This window comes from Megachile rotundata, chromosome 15 (assembly GCF_050947335.1).
Source record: "Megachile rotundata isolate GNS110a chromosome 15, iyMegRotu1, whole genome shotgun sequence".
Lineage (NCBI taxonomy): Eukaryota > Metazoa > Arthropoda > Insecta > Hymenoptera > Megachilidae > Megachile > Megachile rotundata.
The window spans coordinates 13326389-13349131 of NC_134997.1; the positions used below are offsets into that span (position 1 = coordinate 13326389).

The following is a 22743-nucleotide window of genomic DNA, read 5'->3' on the forward strand; positions in this document are numbered from 1 at the left end:
AGTTTCGAGTATATTGATAAATATTTGTCGTTCGTCTTACGTCGATACGAGTCTCGAGACGGTTCGCATTTTTCTTTGTTCGTACAACAATTCTCTTTTCACCGACTTCCATGATACGACTTTTTCAGCTTTGCACATCGTCATTTGCGATATTGCAGTTCACAAACTGTCCGGCAGGTCCTTTGAGATGTCATTGTTCCAAAACAGTTCCATGCAGAATCATGTGAACAAAAGCGGGTCGTGTTCGCTGCACTCTGTTTGCGATAACAGTATCCGCTGGTGTTGTTACCTCGCCGTCGTGCATTCCGGTCTAACCGTTCGGTTTAACGCAGCAGTGAAGAAACTTGGTCCGGGGAAAAACTCTCTTAAAATCTCAGACGGAAAATGTCGCAAATTGAAAATTGTACTTCGCTCGAATTTTATCAAGTACGTAAGATTCTGTTAAATCTTTTGTAAAATCGTGTGAGAGATCAAAATGGCGCAATCTATATGTAAATAAAAGCGTGTAACGCGGAGAAACGTTAACCAGGAAATGCGATTTGTAGCGGAAAGTCGAAATAAAAACCACGTCCAGCTTGACACGGGACAAACGATACGTAAAATCGTCAGAGAGAATTGCATGGTGGAGAACACAGGTAGAAATTCAATTCCCGATGCCATGCGGAACGAGGACTATGCGTGAGACGATAATTTCATTGGAAGTCGTTCGTTCGAAAAGCTACGCGTAAGTTTATTCTCGTCGGTCTTGCGTCCCGGGGAAAAATCGTTCCAACTTTTACCCAAACGATTATTTATTGCCGCGATCTAATAAGTTGGCCGAAAATTATAAGGAGATTCGAACTTTCGGAAGTTTGAAGAACTCTCGTATTTCCTGACCGTTTATAGGCGAAATCAAACAAGCGCGTACGTAAAAATCGGGAACACGCGCGGAAACTCGGCGCTGCTCGCAGCGACAGCGAAAGTAATTTTCCGCGATTTTACAAATTCTTCACTGCGACCACCCGTGTCCTCGAGCTTCCTAAGCGCGGAAGTTATTAAAGTTTTTGCAAAAAGTAATTACGTCCGACTAATTTTTGTTCTTTCTCTCGTTCGCGAAACGCTCGGTTGTTGCCGCGACAAAGAACCATCGAGTCGCTCGCCGAAGAGAACGGAGAAGGAAAGAAGAAAAAGTGCTGAAAATTGTTTCTTCGCAAACTTTTAACAGGGGATAATTGCGCCACGGGTTTCCAGCACCGTTTTACCGCGGATTGCAATTTCGAAAATATAATAAATTTATTCGAAAGTTTGTTCGGCACAAAGATGCGAGTTTTTGTAAATTGCGACACGGAATGCACAGTCGACGTTGCTCATGTTCGTATCGAACAAGATACTCTTTCTTCGTTGAAAAAAGTCTGAGACAAAAAACGCGCTCTCACGCAGCTAACAATGAAATAGCTTTTTCATTCTCAGAACGTACGGTAACGACTTCTTTTCCGTAAGAAACGTAGGAAAATTTTCTTCATGAAAAAGATTCATCGCTATTTACCTCGGAAAATAATGGACTATGGAAAACAGACCAGGTCCGAGCATTAATTTACTTCTAACACACACCCAGGGGAAGTTTACTGTCCAGATTTATAGATTTTCCTCGATTTTTGCGTCACCGTTAAAGTTTTATGGCAGTCAACATCATAAATAAAACTGTCCTGCGAGGGATCAAACGGCGCCGTTCGGCAGAATAGAACCGTCAGCGGCCATTCATTGTTGTTCGGTAGAATAGAACCACGAGTGGACATTGTTGATCAGTGGAACAGATTCATAGTTGGCCAAGCAAGGGATAAAAGTGTACACGTAAAGAAATCTTGTACGTGTACGATTCCGTTCAATTTTAAAAGTTCTTGCGCCGCGGTCGGATCGAACGACATAAGTAGAATAGATTCGTGGGAGGTCGGACCGTTCAGTAGAATAGGAACTCTCGAGGGTAGATATCGATCAGTAGAATGGGTTCGTGCGCGGTCAGACACCGAAAAATCAGCAAAGTAATACCGCAGACGATAAGAAAGATCGTACCACAATTACTTCCATTGTTAACGACTTAGAACGTCAAGGTGTCAAGGTAGGGAAAAATGCCTCGTATCGATCAAATAACTTTTCGCGCCTGCTTAATCGCACGAAAGTAAACTTTCGCATTCACAACTTTCTCCTCCTTTAGAGGTATTTAGAAATTACTCTTGACAGCCGGAAAATCTGTGCTTCGAATATTTAACCTTTCCATGAGGTTCAGAAACGGGATCACAAGGTTAAAAGGAAGATAAACGTTCGCCGTTAGTACGTACGCGAAGTTACAGCATAAACGCGTTTATCCTTCTCTTGCGTTCTCTTTATTATTATCCATCGCGAAATCGCAATATTTCATAATGCTTGATAAGGGCAATTCGTTTTAATGTTCGCGCTATCGCCGCTCGAAAGATCTCTGCCCAGATACATCTAAATAAACTTAGTCGAAACCTCGTTAGTTTTATCGAAAATAAAGTTATTATGCGACGAGTTTACTTCTCGCTCATAGAAAAATACAGACAGAAGTGTCTGAATGAACTTCTATCGAGTTTTGCAGATTCTAAAATTTATTACGAAGAGCAACCAATTAGACACAAGGAAACGAGATAATCACAGATCCGAGTTGCACAGTTGTCTGGTTTGCTTATCGAAGTTTTGATGCTGAAGCGATGCTTACCTGGATTCAGCAAAATCGTCACGAACTACGTGGCTGAATGGGATTAACACTGTGTCCACATTGTGGCAAGTTGGGTGCGCGTTGTAATACGAAATAGCCTGCCGCGTTTCCATATTAAGCTTCAAAACTTATATTTTGCCAATTTCATTCAATCGAAGGTTCGCAAAAGTTCAGAGTGCAAGCCTTCAAATATTTGATAAGTCAAGAAAAGGTTTTAGCATAAAACTTTTCTGAATATAATTTTCATACGGGAAGAAAAGTGCCTCGCAGCAGAAATGTCTTCGGAAATAGGTGGAAACAAATGGTAGATAGAGGAACGAAACACCGGTCGATCTTAATCCGGGCAATCAATCAGCGCGAGTCCCTCGACCGATTAATCGGGCAGAGTTCTGTCAGCTTCAGACGTTTGACCGTTCTAAGCGAAAAACAAGCTAGTAGCTCCGGTAACCGGCGGCTAATCCAATCAGAAACTAATTTTCCGCTCGTCGAGCCGGTTATTATTGGCCGCTAAGCTCGTGCACGGGCCTAAACGAGCCTCGTCGAGCCGCGAGCTGAACGAGTCGGCCTCGACACTCGGCAAAACACTGGTCCAAGAGGCAGGCAAACGAGATTTGACGGATGCCACGGCATCTGAGAGGCACTCCGTCGCGTTAGTACCGGCTGTCTGGCTGCTGTCGAACAAGCAGGAAGGAGAGAGATGAGAGAGGGACGTCGTAATTAGTCGGCAGAGAACTTTGACGTCTGTAGACGGATCGCCTGGCTGCTAGGAACACGGCTGCTGCCCTCTTTGCTCGCTTTCCAACCGTGGACTAGCGTTTCGTGGGATACAAGAGCTCTCCGGTTCGCGTTTTCAACGAGTCGTTCAACGAAAATTCTGAAAACACACCACCACTCGTGGAAAACACGGCCGTTTTCCTGTCCCCTGAACGCGACAACCTGCGCGCAAATCGTGGGAAGTGTTTCGACTTCCTTCGTGTTTAAACCTTCGATTAGAACCTTTTTCTTCTGCTCGCCGATATTCGAGTCCTTTGTGTGGACTCGATGTAGGGTGTCATTTTTTCGTCGGACAGTTCGAATCGGTTTAACGGCAAGGAATTATGCAAATCGGGGGAAAATGATGCCTGGGGAGTTTACCGAAAATGTTAAAGTTTGAAATACGAGCGGCACGATAATCCAGCCGGCCTGTGTTTCCTAAATCTTATCGTATTATAGTACGATATCGGAAATTTGACGGTCTGTAATTTGTCGTGCTGAATAATGCATGTAAGCGCGAGGGGAGCAATTTCAATATTTGCTGTAGATCGATATAACGCTTCTCGCTGACTTTTACGACGTTTCACCACCGCCAACCGGTGTACGGCAAGATTATTTGCATAACGACGATACGAAGAACGGTAAAGTGAAATTTCTTCGCAGTTTCCCCGTCAAGATTTTCACGCTTCGACGCTCCGCATCGTTCAATTCAAATAATTAACGAAACACTTTTCCGCGACGATGTAAAATGTCTCGCTTTAATTCTCGAAATATTTCCAGGCGAAACCGACGCGGTAACTTGAACCGTCATAATGTCTGTTCCGGAATATGTTCCCGCACGATTGTCACGTAACGCGAGAAGAAATGCAAGAAAACTGTCAAGATGTCTGGCGGTGGAAACGAAATTGAATCGTTGCACCGTCACGCATCGGACACCCTCCTCTGGCCATCTAGCCTCGCCTATTACAGAATTTCCCGCACGACCGGCACAATTTCTACGGTCATCGCATGAATATGCAAAACGTACGTCCAAACAGCTCGATAGAGAGACGACAGGTGGGGGAATTACAGTCCTCTCGTAACATTTTCGAAAATGGTTCACCGTAAAAACAGACGAACCGTTTCACCGTATTATGTTTTTATCGCGTACAGAATCCCTACGTAGTTTGCCACCGCGGAATGATATTTTGATTTGCAAATTTCCGAACCACTTATCGCATCTGCCACTCGCGACGCGTACATCGAAACTTGTAACGAAAACGGGCATTTTTTTCTCCAAAGTAGAGCGACATTTGAATAAAACCAACACGATTTTTCGATACTTGTCGAATAACCGACGTAATTTTCCTGGGGGCTCTCTAACTTCTCGCAAGTAACAATTATTTTTTGCAGCCGATATTCAGGAAAATTATCGCCACGATATCCTAGCTGTCGTAACTTTGCCGCTACCCGTATCGTCGCAAACTTTCCGTAAAATCGGGAGCACGGCAAAACTTTCTTAATTATCTACGGATGAGCTATGTACAATATATAAGTTCTGGGATGAGGGTAAGTTTCGGGGGTTTGCCGGACAATCGAGCCTGGCCAATGACCGTGCGGGTTACAATCACGATCTCTCTCTTTTTAGCAGCGTTAACTGTGAAATTAAAGGGAGGCCAAGGAACCGACACGCCGGCGGAAAAAAAGGGCGAAGTTGCGCAACGAAAAGAGGGAAAGGGGCGAACACGAGGGTGAAATCTCGCGGCAGTCAGCATCCAACCAGGAATAGATCGCGGTGGTAGGGGTACATTATAATGAAATCGGTTTTCGCTTAGCGCGCTTTCAAGCAGCCTTTATTAAATCTGTGATTCCGTCGTTTTCTTTTCTCTACTTCACCTTTCTTTTCCATCTTTCCGACTCTCCTCCCACTCTTTTTTTTCTTTATTATTCTCGGGTCTATTCGCGATAGAGAAAAGAAGGGAAGGAAAGGTGAACCGGTCTTTCGATCTGTCTCTCATCCTTTGCTCGTCTTGCCGAGGATCTTGGCCGGATTTACAATGGGAATTCGTATTATACTTTCCAGCCTTTCGCCTGTTTTCCCCGGCGGATTGTCGTCGGAACGACGAGTGGAGCCGCAAATATACGGCTCGAGCGGAGAGATTGTGCTTGACTTGCGATTTTTATGATCTTTCGGGCCTGAAAGGGGGAGAGCGGAAATATAAGCACACCTGGGCTCGGGAATATTCCGCCGCGGAAAAGATTGTAATAACTTATTAAAAGACGGCAGCTCACCGCGGAAAGAAACCCCTCTGTTCCTTTTATCGGATGGAAAGAACTCTCTTCCTCTTTCTCTTCCTCCGAGTGTGGATTAACCTTTCGCTGACACGACTCGGAATTACGCTTCCTCCAAGAAACTGTTCTTACGATCTCCGAATTTTTTATCTCCCTTCGATTCGGGAAAAAATTGACATTTCCATTTCATCCGAGTTCCGTTCTTCCAATTTACCTGACCTTAATATCGGTGTAGCTAGATTGTAAAATATCGAAGTCGCACCTGTCTCTCGTATCTTTTGTTCAAATAACGTTTTAACGATTCGAATTTTATACGAGAAGTCATCGGTCTTGGAAGAATAGCTTGGTATCCACAAGAGGAATTTTCTAGTTAGTTATAGCTAAGTAATCGCTGTTACAATGTTAAGACAACTGAAGTTAAAACGAAGAAAGCTAAATTATAGTTGAACACTAAATTCAATCTGCAGTGAAAATATCAGTCTACTTTGTCACATTCGAGCTGTCAAGTGCGTCACGAGTCTGACAGGTTATTGCAAGGCAGAAGAGTACTTATAATAATGCTGTCTTACAAAAGCTATTTCATATCATTGATTCCAGACGCGTAAAGAGAATATAGTGAAATTTGCTAGAAAGGAGCGTTTACAACGAAATAGACACGGAAAGCATTTTCTCGGAAGAAATTCGAAGAAGCGTTCGAACGGAAAGCGGTAAATAGGTCTGAAACGACCAAGTGTCGGCAAAACAATGGGTTCGCTTATTGATTCCGGGCGTGATTTATGCATATCGGAGGCCGTTTGTCGCTTTCCAATTTGCACGCTCGCGGCAGCGTCGCGCGCCTCGAACGTGCAAATCATTTCTGGCGGCGTGGAAAAACGGTCGCGGAAATCGCAGCCTGTAACTCTAGGCATTCCGCTTGCTCCACGGACGCTGGATATGAAAGCGTCGACTGATATTAAACGAACAGCTTAACAAACTTTTATTAAAATCGAATGAAACTCGATCGTCCCGTCTCGCGCCTACGAGTGGCCATGAAATCAAATTAGTTTCACGGAGGATTGCTTTTTTAAATTCAACGAGGCGGCCTCAATGGACGAAACGTGGACGAATGCATAAGCAATGAAACCGAAAAAGTATTGGACTAGGTTATTCTCCGATTCATTTCCTTTTTCTACCGTGTAATACTCTACTTATTAGAATCGAGTCTTTCAATCTTGTGTTGCTTTTTTGACACAGGGTTCTTTCTGACATCTGTTGTTTTTTAAAGACCGCAGTTTATAGGTTTCGGAGGGGAATTTTTATTTTTAGCGGCTTCGAACCCTTGATCCACAGGATTAAGTTAACTTTGTATCCTTTCCAGTGTTTTATCTATACCGTTATAAAGATGTAGTACATTTAGATTAATCGTTTTTTCCCCTACGCGCCCAAGAGGCACTCGAGCGCTCTTAAAATTCCAGCAGCGTAAAACCGTTTCCCGCGGACAAATTATTCCAGATATCTCGAAATTCGGGGTTAATCGAGTTCTACCGTTATCCAGTTGTTGCTCGTGATTCACCGAAAAAGCGAATTTAATGGAGGCACCGTTTACTTTTCTCGTTACCGTCAGACTGACCTTTGTCTTCCGGCGTATCGAACGGGTCCTTTTTCCTTTCTCGCGTATCCTTTGTGCCACGTCTGTGTCTCGTATTTTAACCAGTTACAAGCGATACCAGCTGGGGAACTGCAGCAGCTACGAGCTCGCTAGATTAGTTTCGAATACAGTTGCCTCGTAGTCTGCTAGACTCTTCAGATTGCCTTGAATATTTGACATTGCGCGACCCCAAAGGTGTAGCCTCGCTAGGAAACGGTGGTTGTAGTTTACCGCGTCTATCGGTTATGAGACGATCTTCCTTCTGCTTTGAGTTAACAGTTAACCGGCTAATTGCCTTTTGCAAAACGCTACACGTCCAAGGAGATTCCAGAAACTTATTTTGCTGGATGTTAAAATTTCCACGAGCTAATTAAGCGTTGCCTCGGTGATTAACATCTTAGTAGTTATTCGAAATGCTAGGTTATGCGCGTACCGTGTATTATGCAATATATAATAGTTCTCCGAGCGTAGCACTTTCATCAGCAGAGATCAGCTCAAGTTGCTGCTTGTTCGTCGTCAATTAGATTTAATAAACGCGTTCACGAAGTGGAGTAGTGTGCACAATGCTGAATAACGTCCAGCGTTTCTGCAGAGATACGTAATCGCTTTAATCTTTCTGGCGCGTTAAGTATTCTGAATTACCCCTTCGTATTTCTCATTTCTCCGCGTTAAAACGCGAGGGTTCGTTCCATCTAACGAGCGACAGCATTCTTCAATGCCCCTCGCGCGGATCGTTCAAGCGTTATAATATACAATTCGGAACAATGCAAAATCCTCGGTGCAGGTGTTCAAAGAACACTTTAATCTTGCGCGGTGGCGAATGTGTGTCAAACGTGGCGCTTCTTTTCCGAGAGACGAATTAAACGAGAAACGGATTACGGCTCGAGAACCGCGGCAGCTCCGCTGCCATTCAATTTCAATATTTCCTTAATTAACGCGATTATGCCGCGATCCAATGAGACAATGCCGAGTGACTCTATTTACGTTTTAATCTCCGTAAATGGAAGACGTTATCGGAGAAAAGCACAAACATTTGAATAATTAACACGAGTCATGTGTCAAGTACCAGTCAAATACCAACTTTTAAAAAAGTTCGGAGAGTTTTTAACAATTCTTTGCAAGTTTCTGATAAATGTTTGGTTAATTTGTAAACTCCATAGCTTTATCCGAGATATTTTTCGCTTTCTGAAACTTCGTTTCCATTAAGAGCACTCTATAACCAATCAAGGGAAATCAGAAGAAATATTAAAGAATCCAGGGTATAACATCGTCAGGAATCATAGCTAAGATGCAAATGAACCCCGGAGAACGACCGGCTGCAGAGGAGCGAATTAATCAGTTAGTTTGAAACTCGCCCGACATTAAAACCCCATCACGTTCAACCACGAAGTTACTAGGACAACTAGTTACCTCTCTTTAATAACTGTCCTGGTCGCGCGGTTTCCGTTAACGGGCGAATCAGACGAGGGAAAATGTCTCCACGAAATTTCAACACTTATCAGATTTCTTCTGGCATTCCGAAAACAGGATCTTGATAACTCGGGTACGGAGTTCGTTTGCACTTTCGTTAAATTTCCTTACCTTAATTTTACCATTTAGATATTGATTTCAATTTGTAACCTTTACTAGATGAACCTCTTCAGTTGCGTTATAGCTAGCTAATTATTTTTACAACGCTAAGATTGCTACAGAAATTGCGATTGTAAGATTATAATCAGTCAGAACAGACTTCAAGTGTGTGCACATTGTGCATGGAGTTAATGTACATTTTCTTTAGCAATTTCTCGGAGACAAAATTCGAAGAGATTATAATTCCTTAATTCCCTTTGCAAGGTGCTCGTTAGTGGCAGCATTGAAGACGTAAAATTCGTTCGACAATTTAATACTTCCAGCAGAAATTCTCGGAATTGTCTCGTGTTTACGGACAGAGAGCTCTTAAGCCCCGACTCGGAGAAAAATCAATTTTGCATTTTACGAGAGCGGCCACAAAATTCAGAACCTTTTAACAGGACAATACACGGTGACCCGATATTATCGTTAAGCGTAATGCCAGCTAAGAGTACTTGTGCTTACAAGAACACTGGCCCGTGGAAAAAAGAGAATCGTCTAATGGTGTAATTAAGAAATTCCAGACGTCGAGGTACAAGGTGGTTTTTAAAGAAGCGAAGGCCAGTGACGGGATTATTTACGCGAGAGGTCGCTGCTTCTGTGTAAACAGAGCCGGGGTTACTTAAAGTCTAGCTTTTAAGGCGAGAAGAATAGAACGCGGAATTTTCTTAGCGAATTTCCGGAACGAGAGGCACGGAATTAAAATTCGTAACGTGCGGTTTTCAAAGATTTTAGGCGATAACGAATTCGACGAGACAAGTGGTTAACCTGTTTCGCGGTTTAAAAACGAAAAGGGGGTAAAGAAGAAAACAGAGAAAACGGATGAGTAGGAATAATCCGAGTCGATATCGATTGCCAATTTAAATGATAATCCCACGGTAGAAGGCGTTTTTGTTCCTAACACCGTCTGTGCTCTATTTCGATGATAATGCCGGCTGCAAAAGCGGCCTCCTTACAATTTGCCCTTTCTCCAAACGAAACCGAGAGGAATATTCGTTGTAAACTTCCAGCGTTCAAAGCGATCGATTTTCGTTTGTTCATTTCCAACTTTAAGTCGTGAATACATCTCCCGTTTCACGCTAAATCGTAATTTAGCGTCGACGTTCAAATCAGCTTGCAACTGTTATAAAAAAAGTGTCAACCGAACGAATGATCGTTCTTTTTTCCCAGAGCCATCCATTTCTGACCCTGTCGAACAGCTGGTTTTCCAATTATCCGTGAAATGCGAGGTGTCCATTTTGCACGCACACACGCGACAGAAGCCACGGTTCTATGAACACGATAGCCAGCTTCAAATCTGAGTTCGACTGCTGGCATTTCATCTGGTTATACAGCTCGCCATAAAATTCCTTTCTCCCGGTTAACCTCTATAATTCCTTTACCGATACAGCCACCTTCTTTTATGTTTCTTCCGCGAACATTAGTTTTTCGCTTCGACTGCTTGTCTTCGCGTTTTCTTTCGAAACATTCTTTCTTCCCGGTAAACCCCTGCTTCCGAGCATTCATCAATCCTTCCTGTTTTTGCGATTTCTCTTACATACGATCGAATGTCGATATCACGTTTCTACGCATCCATCTTTTTCTTCTTATTTCAGTTTATGTAATTATTTGCTTCTACTTTACGAACGTCACTGATAAAAAAGGGAAAAAAATTTGTGGAAAATAAAATCAATTTTGTCCTTAATTTTTTATACATTTACATTTTGTTTCTACTCAGAGGCTGATAGACAAACAATTTTTCAATTTCATTAGAAAACTTGATCAGATCAAAGGCTTTATCAATTTTGTCAAGAACGTTGATATGAAAAAAATGTATGAAAAATAAGATTGATTTTGTCCTTAATTTTGTATACATTTACATTTTATTTCTACTCAGAAGCTGATAGAGAAACAATTTTTCAATTTCATTAGAAAACTTGATCAGATCAAAGGCTTTATCAATTTTGTCAGCAACGTTGATACGAAAAAAATGTATGAAAAATAAGATTGATTTTGTCCTTAATTTTGTATGCATTTATATTTTATTTCTATTCAGAAGCTGATAGAGGAACAATTTTTCAATTTCATTAGAAAACTTGATCAGATCAAAGGCTTTATCAATTTTGTCAGCAACGTTGATACGAAAAAAATGTATGAAAAATAAGATTGATTTTGTCCTTAATTTTGTATGCATTTACATTTTGTTTCTACTCAGAGGCTGATAGACAAACAATTTTTCAATTTCATTAGAAAACTTGATCAGATCAAATGCTTTATCAATTTTGTCAAGAACGTTGATACGAAAAAAATGTATGAAAAATAAGATAAATTTTGTACTTAATTCACATTTGCATTTTGTCTGTGTTTCGAGAGAAAGAATTTTTTAATTTTAGTAGAAAACGCAGGATAAAAATTGATCAGATATTAGAATTTGCGAAGCAGAATTAGAGGCACGGAAAATGGGCGATCTCGAAACTGGGAAGCAGAAATCGATACAGGTGGCAGTGGTCCTGCGTAAATTAATCGAACTACCGCGTTTGAATATTTATAATTAGCGAATATTTCATTATCATTTAGACACCGGTATTTCATATTTATAACCGATAGCTAATTTGCGATTGTAATTAGGATTGTTCAGCACCGCGCTCGTTTGCTAAATTTGCTTGTTCCTTGCACGCCGGTGAAAAGAAATCGAAACGATAATTTGCGAAAAATTGTACGCGCGAACGCGCTCGTTCGCAAAGGACTGATAAATAAGCGAGGTATTCGAAGTTTATTGTTATCACGGGAGCGATATCGCGAAAAATTCGCGTTTCACGCGCGAATAATTTTCATTGAAAGAAACGCGTGATTCCGAGGCGAAAATTACTCCCGGCTCGTTACGAGAGTTCAAATGAAATTCTTCGGTACACTGATCGTTGACAATTAATGTCTGCAGTTTGCTTCGTTTCATCGCATTTATCATCATAAATTGGGAATGAGAAGAAAGAACGAAATTGCGAAGAATATTTCTCGCTCAAAAGAATACTAATCGAAAGAGAATAGAAGAGCGTAATATGTGCTTTCATCTGCAATTTGCATTTCGAAATGTCACACGAAAACTCATCGATCAAAACCGATGCTCATCAATCGACGAGCTCGAAAATATTTGTACGACCCTTTTAAAAACTCACGCGAAAATTAAAAATCTCATTGTTTAACGAGCTTAATTAACCTACGAATTCCTTGAGTTTCTATGTAGAAATATTTCTGAATTAAAAGTTTCCTATACGATTCAGATCCTCCTTCAGGAGTGTTGATGCAACGAGGCGAAGATACGTTTTTAACTCCATAAGTTTCTTCAAACTTCGATAATTAATGATATTTAAAAACATTCTCCGTCTTCGAGAATTATTCGAAACTCCGAGTACGTTATCGAGATTATCGATTCGTTAACACGCTTTGCGAGATCTTATTTCTCTGACAGTTCTTTGGGAACTGATTAATGGTATTGATTATTCGAAACCGCTTTTGCACAAACACCAGCTGACGAAAGCTTCGTCGGAGGAAATTACGTCGGAGATCAATTAACTCTCCTCCGTGTAAGTTTCCGCGAACCGATTGAACTTTTCGTTTCAATTTTATGTAAGCTTAATTCGACGAGAGATCCGATAATGATGAAGTTCCTTCGAGATAGACTCGGTGGAAAAAGTTGAAAGTGGAAAAGACGCCGTACTAATCAAAGTATCTTAACGTCCGACTATTCGGAATCCACGTACTAGTCGAAAGAATTACGTGATATTGAATACTAGGAAAAAAAAATGGGGAGGAGGGATCTTAAAAATTCGTTGGTAGGAGGAAGAAACAGACAGAGGATTCCACCGACTCCATTAGATTTTATTCGATCTTCCGTCTGTGGAATTCTTTCTCTGGGATTGGCTCAACGTTTTTATCAGCGATGCATCTTCCTCCGATCGAACCCTCCGAACGTTGAAGTGATTTGTGTTTCTAATCCGTGAACGGGTCGATAGAGTAACGGAGAGTCGGCAAAAAATTTCACCGATTGGATTGCGTTGTCAGGTTTTTTTTCCTTCCGTCGAAGATCCAGTCCTGACCTCTATCGAGCCTATCCGATAAGAGCCCCAACTGTTCGCTAACGAACGACACTCATTTTCAGCATATCGAAACGTGCAAATGACACGCTGTCGTATCGCGAATCGCCTCGGTCAATACCATACTTTCCACGTACGAGTTATCACAGCTGTCAAAGTAATCATAAGTCTAATACCGTTAGCTCGGCGATTTATCGCCAACGACGGCTCTAGAAAATCAGTGCTGTTACGGAAAATCGGTGTCTGGAGAAAAATAGGGTCAGGGAAGTGTGTCAATGTTGGAAAGCGTAATGGATTGAAGGAATGGGGACTGCTCGGAATATTTCTGTTCCCTAGCCCCCTTTAATAAAGCATGGTCACGCGACGTAATTATTTCCTGTCGACAGAACAGGGACGAAACCGTCAACGAATAGTTCGACGTGATCGAAATACTTTTCCGAGAGACACGAAAATTGCTACAATTTGGATAATTTATTTACGAGTTTAAACCCCAGGTAAAAAACTTGCGGCCACGTACAGGCTTTTATTTTTTAAACGAATAGTAGATTAACTCGTTTGCAGTTGCAAGATTCGAAATGATTATTGTACGAGCCAATTGCGATAGCGTTAATAATTGACTTAAGGTAGAAATATGGAAAATATTTCAGATATTTGACATCCCGAGTTAAAAATTTAATGGAAGCATGTAAATTTACGTCAAACCGAAATAAAGATTGACATTAATCGATAAGGGGTTTGAATCTTTAAATTCGTGCTCCACATATTAAGTTTAATTGATATCTGTATCTTGAATTTTGAATAGCAGTCGGGTACAATTTCTCCTTTACATATTTTATTCCAGTGTAAGTTTTCATCGATTAACTTTCACGATTGATCCGAGTATCTTGTAGCCGCAAGTTTTCAGACTGAGATAGTTGGAAGTGCATCCAAGAGATTAGATAGAGCTCCGATAGTCAAAAATTGAAGTAGTAGAGTTCAAGCTATTCTCGAACCGTTCCACTTTTTACCGACTTTCGGTAACACTCGTAAAAAATATTTCCACCACTGCGGAAATAAAAGTTCCATTAAGATAGAACAAAAACGTGGAACGAAAATGTCTCTGAGCTGGCGAAAAAAAGAAAAATGAAACTCATCGATACCGTACGCTTCCATCAAAACCAACAAAATGGAAATAACCGAAGGAAAACCGCGACAACGAGTTACACGTTCGGAATCGACAGGGATTGTTCCTAATCAAATACAGGAAATGGACCGGCGAATTTCGTTATACTTCGTATTTTTCACGACAGTCTCCACAAATATCTACAAATTGAACGCCTTTGTCATCGTGTCCTACACTGTTCACGTTTCAATTCACCAGAGAAATCCTAGAAATTGTATCGATTTATAAATCGAATGGTCTTAAACGAAAAATCGATCGACAGAGAAAAAATTCGGCAGAAGATTCACGTCACGAGAGAAATGTCATAAATACTTCCTCGAACAGAAGCATACCTCGAGTGATCCGAGAAGCGCACTCGTTCTAATCACAGACACCAGTCACTACGTACATCTCCGAACAAGTTTCACAGGTAAATACGCGCACGTAGGGACGGAGAGACGCGCGGGTCGTGAATTGGAAGGAACCGGAAACGAAGATACATAAAAGGGTAGATCGAGGATGACGAGTGCACGTGGTGCCGCGACGTGCGCCCACGCTAGACTGCTGCTCGCTCGCTCGGCTGTCTGACTCGTTGCTGACTCTCCCTACTGCGTGGTTGGCCAACCGGCTTGGATGGCGGGGTGGATGGCTGACTGCATGGCAGAAACGCTTGCTGGAGCAACCCTTTCCCTTGTTGCGAGACCGTACCTCTCTCTCCTCCTCTGTTCGACACCCTCTTCTGTTCACCCTTCGACGCGGGGACCAACGATGCGTTTCGAGTCTGTTGGAAAAACTTTTTCGGTTTCATTCTGACGGCGAGATTGACCGCTACCGGGATTTCTCGTTGCCCGGCATGTTTGCGCACGAATTTTTAACTTTTATTCAGTTTTTCGGGAAACTATCTATTAACTAGTCTAAATACTCGATCGCGGAGTTCATTGCCGACGTAACGTTAATTAAATTCGGAAAAATTCGAAACGCAACTTCACAGAACTTGCGAGGCTTTTTCATTTTTCCTTCTTTGCGGCCGGTGATTAATTTCGGTTCAGTTTATCGAATGAAACCCGTGTGGTTTTACGCGAGCAATAAAGGTTTTACGCGCCATAAACCGTACATGTAATCATTCATTTCTGAATACCACACCTGTTATTCGTTTACACCAACGTTCACGATATTCCAACTTCCTGCGCGATGTTTGGTAATTTCACTTTAATCTAACGAGTAATCGTTGTATGCAATAATTGTATCAGGGAGATAACTTCATCTCGGTTTTAATGTTTCGTAGAATCAGATATAAAAAGTTCATCGTATACTTTGCAATAAATTTTTCGTTAAGAGACTATTTCGGATAGCTTCCGTATCGAGACCGCGTTAACCTGATCATTTTCCGAGAACACACGGATTCGTCAAGAACTTGCGCTATCGAATTGACATAATGACACTTTGATCTCGCAGCGGTGGAATTTAGTTTCGCGGAATTTCTGTGATGTTGTGGCGACGCTAAGAGACAGCCTGTATTACCGTATGTACAACTCGGATTTAGATACGTCGTTCAAGCTCGATTTATGATAAGTGAATGCCGAGATTACGCTGCATTCAACCCTTAGCGTGCACGTTATTGCAGCGACTAATTAATCTTCTCCGAATCAAACTATTATGTCACAATTCTTTCACGGAAAATTCCTTTTTACCCACTCGGTTAAACATAATAGTAAGTCGAATCGTTCCGAGCGAATTAACCACTGCTCGAAAACAGAGGAACGAGAAGTCGTATAATGGGAACTAGTCTGTCTCGTGCATAGGCTTCGACTCGCAATTCCTGTTACTTTGATGTCTTCCACGGGAGGATATTCGCTTGTCTGCGTCACCCTGTCTCTGTTATTTTCGAGCTCCTTAACGCATTTCCTCGATCGATACGCGATCGAACGACAGCGCGATTTGCATCACAACGAATCGTATCGATCCGAACTGTTGCTGAAACGTCGCGTTTCGTTTCGCTCGACGCGCGTATCAGTCGATCGGCTCGCTTTAACTGCGGCTATCAAACGCGATCCGACTCGCGATAACGTGGAATTAGGCGAAATCGCGGTTAAACAGTCTCATTGGCCTTTTCGGTTTTCGCCAAGATCGAATTCACTGCGACAATTACGCTTTCTAGACCCTGCACTTTACTGTTTTGTAATTGTGACAACACGACTCAGTCAATTTTCGTGTATTTTATAATTCGTACGAGCCATTTCACGAGGTACGAAATAATTTAATAATTGGCTGACAGCTTGTTGTCTAAGCAAATAAAGCGTGTTCGATTGCCGAGTTTAACCTTGCTATTTTATAAATTTCACGGTTAGCGACATATGTGTACAATAAATTTGGAAGAGAAAATGCCCGGTTAAATTAATACGAATCGAGGTTAATGCTAGCTAAATGAACACTATTCGAGAGGTCCATTGATCAATTGGAGCAGATTTCTTCCCCGAAAGCTTTCAGTAAAAACAGAAATTAATGTGCACATTCGGTAAATTTACGGAACGTTTAACCGCTCTCTCGTACCGACGGCAAATATTTCCATCCACTTGAAGCGGTTACTCGCACCGAGCCGAAAGCAACGAGCACCAGAGGCGTGTTACTCGAGCTTATAAAATTCTGCCAAGTTATTGACGCTCGAACGCCTGATTCCTGTATTAAACGGGAATTTCTCGTCGATAAAACGCCCCGTAACAGCATTTTTACGCGGTAATCTCGCCGCGGGTCGATCGGAATCAGGATGAATCCCATTCGTCGACGGAGACGCGACAGGCCCCGTAATATGAACGGCCCGTCAAAACACGAACGCCCCGCTTCGATACACGTTTCGTTCTATTATCAACGAAAGGGATCGTGAAATATTCAGCCTGCAATTACGATACATCGACCTATCGATTTGTCGCGCGCTCTTTTATCATGCGAAATGTACTGGTCCAACGATTAACATGAATATTACACGCATTCGTCAAGACACGAACGCGTGTCACGCTCCTGATCGGCCAATTAAAACGGTAAACCTGGAGGACTGAGAAACTACCCTTTGTTGATCAAATAATTTATTATCTTATTGGTATTCATAATTAATTGCATTTACTCGAGGATCATTTCGATCCTTAAAAGTTAGACACGCTTTGTAATCAACAATCCTTGAAGACTACGATTAAAATTGAACGCAAAATTCAATACGATTTTGTTTTAGCATATGTGAACCGTAGACCGCGTCACGATATGAACACCACAAGTGTGACGTAGCGAGGCAAGAGGTTAAATAATCCCGGGTGTAATTCCGACGAAGAAAAACGAAATACAGTGTACGAATGTGTAAATTAATCCGAAAGTCAGTCATCTGTCTTATTCGTGGAAACAGACAAAAGGAAGAGATGGAAACACGGATCGCGTGTGCAGCAGTTTTTCAGGTAACGTAACCGAGACCATAAATCGTCGCGATTTGCGAGCGGACGCGTGTGTTTCCAGGCTTCCGTCGCAAGTCAGAAGAAGGGATCGCGATTTGACGCCTTGATCTCGGCCAGCTAGATGACCACCGCGTGACAAATCACCATCACGCCCACGTTCGCACGCGCGTCGACACAATTAATGGAGATCCTAGGGGATCGAAAATATATCGCTTACGAATACGAAGCGTTCCAACGTGATTTACCGACACGGAATTCGAGGAAAGGATTCCAGCGTCTCGGGCTCCTTCTGTTTCGAATCAGGGTATCGCGAGAAATATCGCGGATTAAAGCGGCCTGTTTGCCTTGATTTAGGTACAACAAGCTTTATTGCCCTCCCTTCGCAAATCGTGAAACATGCACGCTGATTCGAAATATCGATTCGGAGCTATTTTCTTTATTTCGGTATCTATTTCGAATATGCTTCAATTTCAAGTCCAATTTGTATACTCAAGGATTGATATACAAATTGTGTCAATATGTATAATTGACGTGCAGACATATTGGGAGAAACTATCTGTCAGACACCTTCTTCATTTGCAGAGAATAAAATAAAATACAATACAATACAATACAATACAATACAATACAATACAATAATTGACGTAATATTTCAACTTGTTTTGTCTGTTCTAATACTGTAGCTGTGGTAAATTCTGACTGACACACCTGACTACTAAATAAGATGTACAGGTCGATACTCGAATATTTTATACAGGATCTGTCAGATCCCATCTGCTGAAAAAACTGTCACCAAGCTATAACTTCATTCCCCTAAATAAATCTACCATCACAATCTTGCACTCCGTGTCCAGAAAATTTCGGATGTCCCTCGGGAAAAGAAATCCGAATCGATAGACAGTCGATTTGTCCGTGGGATAACGGTGAACGTTTCCGAAACCGTGAATTAGCCAAAAGCCACGTTGAGTGGGTCAAACGTTCGACGTTCGAATTAATTACCAGCGAAACATTCGGTGTGTTTGTAGCCGACCAAGGTATTCAGCAACCGACAACGCGAAACAGAAAGGAACGTTCTCGTCGGAGGCGTTCGTTTGCAACGGCGTCGAGCTCGCATTCCTTTGCTGGTTTTGCGGGTTCAAAGCCCCATGCGACTCTGAAAAGGCAACGTGAAAAACAAGCTGAAAGCGGTAAATACGGCCGCATCGGGATCATTATCAAACAGCTACTTTCGCGTCGCTATTCACCGGCTCGTGAATACCCTCTTGCAAAACCTCGTGATAATCCTATGGCTTATATCGATTACCCTGCCGGCGTGTCGGTTGTTTCTCAAGGCGTGAAACAACCGGGTTAAGAAGGATTTTGTGTTGCTGGAGACAGAGGTGGGGTTTTATGGCCACTTTAGAGCAACCTCGGTTCATTTCAATTATCACGAATGCTGCAGTATGCAGCGATTTCGTTCGATTTCTCGGAAAATTCTACTAACAAATATCGTCATCGATATAAGTATCTCTGTTCCGAAACGAGATGCAAATCGATAACGTCAGTATTATTTTTGAATGCACCGAAATAAAGAATTAAATTTATATCCGAAAAGGTTAATAGTTGCATCGATGGCACAATTTCTCTTCTGTATATCCGTTGAGAAAGAAAATGGAATGCAAACGTATTCGATAATTCACTGAAAAATAATCAATTCGATATCGTTACTGGAAATTGACACGTCCCCCGTGATATTTGCCGATTATTCGAAATGAAGCTTCCTATTTATCCGCGAACCGCGAACAATAAATATTTATCCCGTTTTTCGTGCTTTCAATTCAGTCCGCTTCCAAATCTCGAATTTGGTTGATGGTTGATCAAACATCTTGCGACGTTTACTTGTTGTCTAACGTGTAACGGCTCGTTAACACGTTTATTTGGTTAATTAACGCAGTCAACAGATTCTTTCGAGGTGAGACGCAAACACAAGGTGTTTGATCACGTAACGCTTCGCAGCTCGAACGCTAATCCTTAATAAACAAGAGAATCGTTGTTACATAGCGTCTTTGTCAGCGTCTTCGCGTTTCAGACACGAGAGGCTCGAGATTAATTTTTCTTCGACGCCTAAGAGATGCGCTGTTAAATTTATTAGATTACAGCGGATATTCTCGTCTCACAAGCTGTTGTTTAATTTTAATGGAACGAATATCGGGAAACATGGATTTCGTTTCGCGAAATTTTACAGTTACGCCGGCGATACGGCGAATAACTGGATCGAAAACACTTGGGAAATTTAGCTAACGGCGGATTTCACGGCGAGACTGCTTCAAGATTCCTGTTTAATTTAACATGCTTTCAATGAACGCAGAACGGAAGTTTACGAGTGAAATTTCCTGTTCGTAAGACCTTATCTGGACGGACGATTTCGTACAGAAACAACATTCAATTCGGTAAGATAAATTACGAATTTATATTCGCGTTGCTATTTCCATACTGATTCCGCTATCGAAGCTTTTATGGTCATGGAAATGTCATGGAAATTTTTCATTTAAATCACCGTTAACGGAATGACGCACAATCTGCGAAAATACAAAAAGCGCGCTACTATAAAAATACGAATAGACGTCGGTATCGCGCAATAAACAAATAAATGTCGTCGATGTTTGTTCGAAAAAGGTATCGACCCTGTTGTTTAAACCAAAATAGACGAATTTTCGAAAACACGGGTATAAAAATGAACGAAGCAACGAACGAATAAAACGAATATTTTAAAGACAGATTTAAATTCACCGCGATCTTGGAACTCGGAAATGAATATTTTTTGGTCGATGTAGTTTTTCTATTTACGCGCCGTTCACTGTGCACGTATCGTTCGATGTATCGAGCGCAGAGGCGCGTTAAATTTCATTTGCATAACGCCTCGAAATGAACGAATTCGGGGGAAAACATTTCGAATATTACAATTTTTCAACCGGGGCCGTTGCGATCGCGCGGAAACGAAATACTCGTATTTTTTCGACCGTGTGTTTTTACTGTTATTAAATTTAATCGAATCATTCGACGCGCACGTATAATAACCCGCATTATCATGGATTGTCAATTTTCGCCAGTTTTGCCGCTCGGCAATTCCGAAAGATTCCAGGACGAAACGCGAGAGCCAGCAAAACAGGACGTCGTAACGGAGGCGAGCCCAAAATTCACTTGGAATTCGACCCTGCGACACAAGAAATTATTCGCTTTAATCCGCTACCCTGGAAAATCCTGAAATATCTTATCTCGGCTTGCGAAGGGACTGTAAAACCTAATCTCCTATAACCAGATTCAATTCTTCGAGACTTAACCTCTTGACCCAAGCTATTCGAAAATCATGCAGCGTCGTAAGATAGCCAGAAAATTCACCCTCGAATACCACTGCGTAAAATGTAAGCTCCAGAAGCTGTAGTGTAGGTTTTTCGGAGCTTTCAGCAGATACAACGTCCCAAGTTTGAGCGCGGGGAATTAGGACGCGTGGAGTCAGGACGCGAGGATACGGCGCGTGAAGATACCGAGGTAATCAGCGTGAAATTAATCGGTTTTTCGGCGCTTTCAAGATTGGAGATTCAACGCGTCAAATTTGAATGTGGAGAATTAGGAAGCGTGGAGTTAGGACGGGTGGAGTTAGGATGCGTGGAGTTAAGGACGCGTGGAGTTGGGACGCGTGGAGTTAGGACGCGGGGAGTATGGACGCGTGGAGTTGGGACGCGTAGAAATTCGGTGCGTGGAGTAAGGACGCGTGGAGTTAGGATGCGTGGAGTTAGGACGCGTGAAGTTGAGACGCGTGGAGTTGGGATGCGTGGAGTTGGGACGCGTGGAGTTGGGACGCGTGGAATTGGGACGCGTAGAAATTCGGTGCGTGGAGTTAGGATGCGTGGAGTTAGGACGCGTGGAGTTGGGACGCGTGAAGTTGGGGCGCATGGAGTTGGGACGCGTGGAGTTGGGACGCGTAGAAATTCGGTGCGTGGAGTAAGGACGCGTGGAGTTAGGATGCGTGGAGTTGGAACGCGTGGGGTTGGGACGCGTGGAGTTGGGACGAGTGAAGATTTGACGCGTAAAAATTCGGTGCGTGGAGTTAGGATGCGTAGAGTTGCGACGCGTGGAATTAGGACGCGTGAAGATTTGCCGCGTAGAAATTCAGTGCGTGGAATTAGTACGCGTGGACTTACGACGCGTGACGATACAGCGCGAGAAGTTACCTGCAGTAATAACACGAGTAGTGAAATTAGGAGTTATGCTGGATCTTGGACGCGAGGCTAAGCAACGGAGTTTGAACAGTTAGAGGTAATACAACGCGTGACAATTTAACACGTTAACGAACAACTCCTTATAGTGTTAAAGGATTAAGCGCTGTGTGCACACGTCATTGTTGTAATCTAACGCTTGCTCCGTAGCCAGATCATATATAATGCGTTCCACGACTCGGATATACAGGACGAGACCCGGTAAACGACCGAAATCTGGACGCCGATAACATACGTACACATGCATGCACCACTGCGTGCGCATTTGCATCTGGCATCCAACGCAGTCACTCTCTATCTCTCTCTCCCTGGGTTTCTCTTGGATATGCATGAGGGACAGGGGTGAAATTTTGGCCAAACTTGAGTACGGAACGTCGGAGACACGTGTACGCTATCCACAAAATTGCACCTGCGGTCTTACCACCATCTCGGTTCATCTTCTTGGAGTTCGCAGCGAAAAATCGTGTCGGGCCACTTCGGCCAACTTGTTTCATTAATTTTCAAGGAAGTTGTAACCTTGTTCCGACATTTCAATGCTGATGCAACTTGTACTTTAAAGGGTAAGTGTTAATTCTCGGTGGATTATATCGCGGAGTCTTGGTGACTTTATATCGTGTCGCTGTAGGAATCCGGGAAAATTGTGCCTTTGTCCTCTCATGCGCTCGAAAATATTAAAAATAAGGTCGACGGCGTGGAGCGATTCGTGCACGCAATCGCACAGAATAATTTAATATCTTCGAGTTAACAAGAGAAAAATTACCAGAAGGGAAACAATCGACGAGCCGATTATGGCTGTGTAACCGGCAATTAGGTGTTTCGTGCGGGCTTCCAGCAGCTTGAATACGGTACTTATTCAGAATAATCTAA

At 42.4% G+C, this 22743-nt stretch overlaps 1 protein-coding gene across 8 annotated transcripts in view; it reads right to left on the reverse strand.

Annotated features, from left to right (window-relative positions):
- LOC100881712 (uncharacterized) overlaps positions 1-22743 on the reverse strand; it is a 131391-nt gene that overhangs the window by 51346 nt on the left and 57302 nt on the right. For 4 of the 8 annotated variants that reach the window (XM_076540203.1, XM_076540197.1, XM_076540199.1 and 1 more), the window contains exon 1: positions 14537-14752. The exons of the other annotated variants lie outside the window; for them this stretch is intronic. The gene's annotated coding sequence lies outside the window, so the exon portion shown is untranslated. Of the gene's footprint in view, positions 1-14536; positions 14753-22743 lie in introns of those variants that run through there. 8 annotated transcript variants of the gene reach the window in all.